Source organism: Pristis pectinata, chromosome 18 (assembly GCF_009764475.1).
Source record: "Pristis pectinata isolate sPriPec2 chromosome 18, sPriPec2.1.pri, whole genome shotgun sequence".
Taxonomy (NCBI): Eukaryota; Metazoa; Chordata; class Chondrichthyes; order Rhinopristiformes; family Pristidae; genus Pristis; species Pristis pectinata.
Window position 1 is genome coordinate 42,050,490 of NC_067422.1, and position 8,455 is coordinate 42,058,944.

An 8,455-nucleotide genomic window follows, 5' to 3' on the forward strand; every position below is an offset into this window, starting at 1 on the left:
GACTTTACTAGAGGTTTAACGTGGTCATCAAGTGCAACTTCCTTCAATTTCGGCATAATTTTAACACTGTTTTACGAAACGCTTCCAGTTATTTGCACGTGGTTGCTCTTTCAGTTACCTACAAGGGGTGTCCACAATTTAACTTACCTGCTCTTTTCTCTGTCAGAATCCCTGTCCTGTCTCTCTGAGAAGGAAGGACAATCAGTCCAACGGTCGGTGGAAAATGTACACGTGACACGATTGGAAAATCGCAGCTGCAGAAGATGAGATTCAATCACCTGACGCATTCCTGGGCCCCACCTGAAACGGATTTCATAGTCTACAACATTCTTTGGCAGGGCCTGATTTCATCTCCACCCAAGGCTCGAGGGCGGCTCTCGTTCAGGGTTACATTCAGGTGTTCCTTCCCTTCAAATCCGGACAACTTGGGGCGTCCGGACTTCCATTGTTTATTGGGCGCTGCTGCATTTTCTTTCCGTGACACTGCACTGCTATTTAGTTGCGGTGAAAGTTAATCGATCTGATTTCTCTCAGGGAACATCCCGCAGTGAATGTCTTTATCCATGTTCGCCAGGAGAACCAATCAGGTGGGTTTCAATTGGATTTCAGCATTATTATGCATCTCCGTATTGACTCTGAAATCTTGTCTCCTTTTTAATCATGGAATGGCTGCAGTTAAGACCGAGGCCGTGTGTCCGGTCACGTCCGGACTATTCCTGTGTAAAACGAATCTGCACGGTCCCAATCCACTATCGTCCTCCCAAAGCGCTGCAGATGTTTTCGTGCCTGATCCTCTTTAAGCCCCTAAAGGTGATTCTGTCCCCACTGCTCCCACGGGCCGCGCATTTCAGTCGTAAATACAGCAGCGGAGGAACAAAATTCCTCTGTCACTTTTGGTAACGCTGTCGGAAAGGAAGTTCCTTCTCCAACAATTGTTGCTCCTTGAACCTGGTCCTGAAGCATTCAGTGAGAAACCATGCACTTCAATCTTTTCTGCAGCAAAAAAAAAAGCAACCTTCCGTCCCACCACTTCCTCAGAACCGGCTTCGTTCTGATCATCGTTTCCTGATATTGAAATCCGTCGATTAATCCTGTGGGGCTCTAGTGGCGCAATCGGTTAGCGTGTAGTATTTCAATGGTAGTTTGCGATGGTGAAATGACGAGGCTGTGAGTTCGAGCTTCAACCGTAGCATGTGTGGTTTTGGTGGTTGTTTCCTGTGTGATGGAATGACGACTGAAATGAGATGTTACTTTTCATTTCTGTCCGTGTAAGATATCCTGTTGATTCTCTGTGTTTAAATTAGAAACGCCGCAAATCTCCACTGCTGTCGGTCTGAACAAAAGGATGTTTACAATCGCAGCGCAAGAGACCATTCCTTCATCACGTGCTGGAGTTGTTTCCTGGAAAAAGCATCAACAAACGCCGGCAGAAGGCACGGAGTTAATGAGATCATCCCATATCCATGGAACTCTGGAGGGCTTAAGCACAATCTCCTTCATCGCTGGTCATTTGACCATTCCTCTGTTACGGGACTCATTCTGACGAAACGAGCTAACGTACGGGCAGTTGACCTTCCGCCCATTCCCTGCGCCTCTTTTGAAAGGTCAGAAACTTGTCCAAATCATTGGTATTACAGCTGCTTCAGGATATTGTTTTTGTTTTATGAGCTGCCAGTACCGCGGTGATTGGCCCAGTTTTGTTCTTCTTTTCAACCCGCGTAGTCTCACCTCTTGGTGGTTTAACGTTTTGTTCCTTCTCATCGCCAAGATTGTTTGTTTATCCCATTGATACAATATTTTTCTTTCCCACGTTCCAGTCTTCACTGGAATCCAATTAACAAAGACTCTGAGCTGCCAGCCCTGCCTTCCCTGAAACCACTGTTCACAAATAACTGACACGCCTACTTCCTGTTCGCCATCGTGTCACCGGCCCTTTTGATTCAGTTCATTCCATAAATGTATGTGGCCATAAGGCACAACCAGCCTCCTATGTTTCCCCTGTGCGGACCAACTACGAAGCATCGTGATTGCTTGCCTCAGAAATGTGTTCAATGCACAACCGAATTTAGAGAGGAACAAAACCCCGTCTTTCAATCAAAAGTGACACGGACAACCTTACAGTGCCGATACATTTTTGCTGATTCTATCTCTTCCCTCTCGCTCAATGACTCTCTCACTGTCCCTTCTCACAGTGTTCATTTTGTTTCTCGAAGTGAGCTTCCATGCATTGTTGGAAGTGCAGACTCGAAAGCAATGAATTAGAGAACATATGTTAAGCTGATCGGTGGTAGTCCGGCCGAGCGGTCTAAGGCGCTGGATTTAGGCTCCAGTCTCTGAGGGGACGTGGGTTCGAATTCCACCACTGCCAAGTTTCCAACTTTCTCCTGTGCTTTTCGAGAAGCTGCTCGCGGGGTGGACAGTCACAGCCAACTTTGTCCAATCTGTCCTTGGAATCGAAAGCTTCCGTCTCCTTGACCTTTCCAGTGAACCTGTTCTACTTCCAACTCAGCACACATGATTCCACTGAATTGCGTTCAGTTTGTCAAATGGAGCCAAGTTAATGTGCTGGACGTCATTACTCCGTTCTTGCTACTGCTGTCGGCACAACTTATTATCGATATACCCAACCTATTGAATGGCGCTCGCTTACTTAAAGCCACTCGATGATTTCATTCATAAACTTAGCTAATGAGACTGGGTGACGATGTCAATTTTTTGCCCTCCAACATTCAACACACTTTCAGGCATTGAAGAGAAATGTTATTAAAATCTCTCAACTTTGCTGCATTTAGCTCTGCATTGAACGGAGACATTTCCCTTTTTAATTCACCCTTTGTTCTCTTCTCATATTTCCGTATCTTTGTTCTTTTTTAAACGCTTGATCTGTATCCTCGGTCAAATGTTCCGTCTTTTATGGGAAATGTGAAAAGATAAATTGCTGCCAATGTCCAGCGGGCCAGTGAGAGGCTTTCATCGGTTTTCTGAATGAGAGAAACAACGATAATAATGCGGTGCACTGATCTGGTCAGCGCAAAGTGAAAGCAAGATAGTCATAACTCCATCGCTATGCTCCATCGGGATTTCTCTGTTGAAGGTGACATTTCAGATATTAAGAAAAAAAAACGAAAAAAGGGTTGCAAATTTTACAGCTGATCAGTGGGATGTGTCAACCAACGGCGAGCGTTGCTGAGTTCCGTAGCCACCGCACCGCAAACCTTGTGAGGACAAATCGAAAACGCAGCTTTCAAGATGCGGGAGTGAGTTGAACTCGAAGACTTCTCCAGGTCAGTGTTGCTGCCGTTGCCGCACAAGGTCAGCGCACCGAAGCAGCGCGCCAAATGGGCGACGAACGATCTACAATGGAAATCGCGTTTGTTACTTTACACAATGAAAGTTAGAAACCCGCAGTGGGGACGATTCCTTTCCTGGACAGAACTATAAATTAGTTCTCATCCGATAAATTTTCTGACCAGCTTCACTAGGTCCTCTTTGAATAGAAGACCTCTCCGCCCATTATGGTGACATACTGAGCACTGCAGCAAGTTTCCGTTTCGAATCTGTGATTATTCGACGGCGGTTTTGATCCGACAGACACGGTGCTGGTGCAATATGCACAACTTTCTGTTCCCCGATGAGTCGCTGGCTCGCATTGCGAAATATGTAGCTTGAAATAGCATGTTCCTTTTGCCACAGGTAGCTTAATTATCCACTATTTAATGCCCCTGGTGCGCAGCTGAGGGCTTGAGGCTGGAAAAAATCGCTTGAAATGTGGAAAATAAGATGGGATTAATTACTCAGTGTGATTATGCATCTGACGATCAGTGTGGACTCCTTGGGTCGGACGGTGCATCGCCATGCACCATGACTCGAAGACTTGAAGTCCCAATAACTCACGCGTAGCCCCTCCTAGAACTGTCCATACCGTTCACAAATTTATCCGCCACATGTCCCATTGACGTCGTCGCCGAGGTGAGGGGAAATGACGTGAATGTCGGAGACTGGCAACGAGCTGATCTGCGGAGCAAAATGTCAGAGACACCGGTGAGTTATGCATGAGTTGTGGACGGTCATCCTGAGGAGACTGATGCAAGCCATAGTGAGAGAGATGTTGTATTTCCCTGCGATATTTATACAGCACAGTGCACATACCCCGACTGAAAGAGGAGAGCAATAATGGCCCAGACTTTGTGTTTGTTGCTTGGGGAAGAGAAGGCTTTAATTCACCAGCTTCCAGCGATGATGCAGACAGTATCTGGGAGCTCCCTGGGATCCCGCAAGCAACTTTGAAGCCGATGACTATCTTAAAAATATAACATTGAGCAAACACCATTGCTTCATTGTCGTCATCGGTTCTCAGTTTGAAGAAAGCACATGACAACTGGCCAAAGAAATTCAGGAGAAGAAGAATAAATGTTATTTAGTGCGAAATAAAATAGACTCTGATCTGCAGTCTCTGAAACAGCGAAAGGGAAGCCAAGATGACGAGAAGAAATCTCTGGAATATCTCCGGAAGACTTCCATTGAGCGTGCAAATCCGTACAAATATTTCTGATCTTCACCTTGCATCGAGATAAGTTTGACTTCAGGAAACTACAGCAGGTGCTAAATGTGGAACTCCCTGCCTTGAAGAGGCGTGTCCGTTTTCAGGTTCAGGAGAACCACGTGTCGTCACTAATCCAGAAGAAGAAACAACCTTGTTGTCTGAAACTTGGAAGATTTCTGTCACGTTGGCAACAGCCAAAGCCGTGGAAATCCGAGGGACTGGTATTGGTTGCGACATTACCTTGTTGTCCTATCACATTTCCTCTTACCGTACCTCCCTTGGATTAGATTCCGAAACCCTCAAGACATTCGGGTCAATAGTTGGGAACGAGATAGAGGATCTGAAGGAAACTATAAAGTCGATATTTGCGCGAGAATTTACCCTCAGCAGCATCTCGCAGGAGCTGCTACAGATGGCAGGAGAGGAGATACTGGAGAGCACCGTTCTGCAATTCGTGCCACTGATAGGCCAGGGCATATCGCCCAGGTTCTCCTGCAACACAATCACCGCGTTTCAGGTGAAGGCTCTGCAGGGTCTGGTGGAGGACAGCAAGAGAATAATGAAGAAAGTATTACAACTGGACCAGGGAGAAGAGCTGAGCCACACCCGGCAGATCGTTGTCCAAAGGACGGGAAGAGTTCCTTCGGATTTCAGCAGGATGGCTCAGAATGAATGACCTTTGCTGTTCACACAGATAAGTGAAGAGTAATGCCACGTAATGACAGGAAAACACGTTCGAGTGAACACAAATACTCGTCCACCCTCAGAACACATTGAGCGTGCTAACGTACACGCAGACACACACAGACGTCCACACAGAGACACACAAACATATACCCACACACATATACACAAACAGACGCGCGCGCGCGCGCGCTCCCACACCCACACACAAACACACACACACACACACACACACAGCTACTTAGCAAAGCATCTGCAAACTACTAAATTGAAGAAAATAACAACATAACATAGAAGGAAGCGTATTGCTGACAGATCTTGAAGGCACGGACAATGTGAAGGGAATACATTGGTTGCACGCATTTTTATATTAAAATACTGGTTCCTGTAATCAATGCACTTGTTTTATGAAACGGTTATTTCAGGTTACTGTGTATCGCTTGTAATTGCTGCTCACATTTTTGAACACGGAGATAACTCGTGCCAGATTTCAATATAAACCCGTTGCATGATCAATGTGCCATCTTCCCGGACCTCCAGAAGGTCACTTTGGTGAATGGGAAAAGTGATTGAACAAACTAAATCGATTTGAACCCGGAATTGCTATGGAGGCTCTGTCTAACAGAAACACGGAAGTATTACAGCGGAACTGAGACAATTGTGCCATCGGGGACCTCCTGACACTTTGCAGGAAAATTACAACTTCTCCAAAACTCCCGATTTTCCTAACAGTTACTGCGTATTTTCTGAGGTGGAACTGGTTCCTACAACAGGTGGATTTGCAAGCGATGGCTGTCAGCGATGAAAATATTCCAGTATTTTTATTTTTTTTCAGTTCTGCTCGTTTTTTACATTTCCTGAGATAAGGTAAACATAAAGGATCAACATCGTAGCTGTTACCCAACCATTGGGGTGAGCAAGGTGGAGCCTTCCATGGCCTCCTCAGTTATCCTCTTATATATGTTTTTCCCGTTATCTTGTGTGTCTTGGAATATGTTGAATTTCAACTTTCCATCGACATAATATATTAACACGAATAATATCCACACATCCCCGGTGATTGGTCCACCATAACAATGAGCGAAACGGAAAACCTGAAGACAGCACAAATATCCGGCTGATCCTAGAGCTGACACTCCGTTACAGCTCTGCTCGGTTGTTCTCAGTAAACAGCTTACACCGACTGCCTTCGCATTTGAGTGCCTCTCGGGGAGGTCAGAGGGACGGTTAATTAAAGTGCATAATTCCTTGATTTGTGGGGGATTGCTGGTGGCCATGATTGCCCCACATTCCTATTGAGAATTTAGAGAAAACGTCGCCAAATGGAAAAGGAGGTGTTGTTCTGCACAAGTTAATTGGGATTTGTTACAGCAGTGCAGAAGGTCGCAGACAGGTTGATCAGTGTGGGAGTGGGATGATGAATTAGTGTTGCGGGCAACTAGAAGTTCAGCGTTACCCGTGCAGACTGAAAGCAGGAGCTCTGCAAAGCAATCAACCACTCTGCGTCTAGTTTCTCTAATGTCAACTCCGAATGCAGTACACTGGATTGGAAGGTTGACTCCCCACTTCGCCTGACCGACTATTTGGACCCCTGAATGTTGGACTATTTGGTGACCATCCAGAACCGGCGAATCGGCAAAATGGAAGATTCTTTAATTTAGCTGGATTTTCCAAATATTTCTCGCCTACACGCATTCTCCTCCCAGTGTCCCGCGTTTCTCTTTGAGTGTTGCCATTACCCCACTGATCACCTTATTAGTGCTGACAGTGCCCATAGTAGGAGCCGAAATAGCTCAGTTGGGAGAGCATTAGACTGTAGATCTAAAGATCCCTGGTTCAATCCCGGGTTTCAGCAGTTTTTATAAGTTCTTTGATTCTCGACACCTCACGGCAGAATCTGCGCGGAAGATTTATCAGTAGGCTGATATCTGGGTTCACAAAAGTACTTTCAGTTTCAATGACATGACGGCGATTTCTTTTTTTTATCTCAAATCGTAACATCCTTCCGTAATCGATGCGAAGTTTCACACCTGGTGTGTTCTCCCCTGCGATTCGACCTGCTGAAAATGCCGCACAGTCCACGAACAGCAGTCCGGCTTCCCAGCAGCGGCTCCTCTGAAACCATGTCGGCACAAAATGTTTCGGTGAGTTGGAATAATGTCCCGGAAGAAAATGCGCCTGAATCTCAGACCCTGAGATCGAGGAACTCCAACGTGTTAATCAGCCCCGATTCAGGAGACAGAAGGCTGGAACACGCCACTCCATCTCTGACTCAGTCGCTGTCCGCTGGGAGAAAGGACCTTCTGGCTGTTTCAACGCGAGATGTTGCGGGACAGTAACTGGCCGCTGAAGCTTTTCGTCTCATCAACCAGGAGGGACGTATGTCATTGTCATTGCGGCCGGCTTTGCTGATGTTCCCGAATGTTGCTGTTGCGTTGGAAGATGAGACCACCTGCTTCCGACGGTATCACCTGAGCTGCTGCCCTCGCTCTCGTCTATGCCTATCGACTGCTGCTGGAGATAGTGAGGATGCAACTTCCCCTGCAGCGAACTTGGTGAGGAGAAGGAACGCTGCCGGGATTCCTCAGCCAATCGAATTGACAAAACCTCGTGTGTGTCATAGAAATTCCAAACGGTTGAAACGATCAGCTGTCCGAGTGTTCGCCGAGTGTCCCAATGGATTCCTCTCAAACAGTGCGGGTTAACAGAACATTTTTTGGCAGAACCCTTCTCCCTGTCACACAACAACCACTGAGAGTGGAGATGTGCACATTTCTGCAAACTGATTCAGAGTTCCACATCCCCACTTTGTTTTCCCTCAGTCAAATGGCCTCCTCACTCCTTGCCTTTCCCCTCCCCCGCTCTCATGACCGGCCCATCTGTTCCCCACTTCCTTCCCTTTATTTCATGGTCTGCTGCCCTCTCCAGCCTGATTGCTCCTTCTACAGCCCATTGCATCTTCCACCTTTCACCTCCAGCTTCTTACTTCTCCCCACTCCCCCACCCACCCACCTTCCCCCTCTCACTTGGACTCAACTTTCACCTGCCAGCTTGTGCTTCTCCCCCTCCCCGACCTTTTATTCTGCTTTCTGTCTTCCTTCTTCCCAGTCCTGTTGAAGGGTATCGACAAGCGACGTTGAATGTTCATTTGACCTGCAGCTCCTCCAGCAGTGTGTGTGTGTCGCTACAAATTCCAACATCTGCAGACTTTCTTGTGCCTCGACAGTT

General features: G+C 46.8%; 1 non-coding gene across 1 annotated transcript; it reads left to right on the forward strand.

Moving 5' to 3' along the window:
• The first annotated feature begins 7,009 nt into the window (after nucleotides 1-7,009).
• Nucleotides 7,010-7,082, forward strand: trnay-gua (transfer RNA tyrosine (anticodon GUA)). Its single transcript has one exon. It is a non-coding gene; the product is annotated as a tRNA-Tyr (tRNA).
• Nucleotides 7,083-8,455: the final 1,373 nt, after the last annotated feature.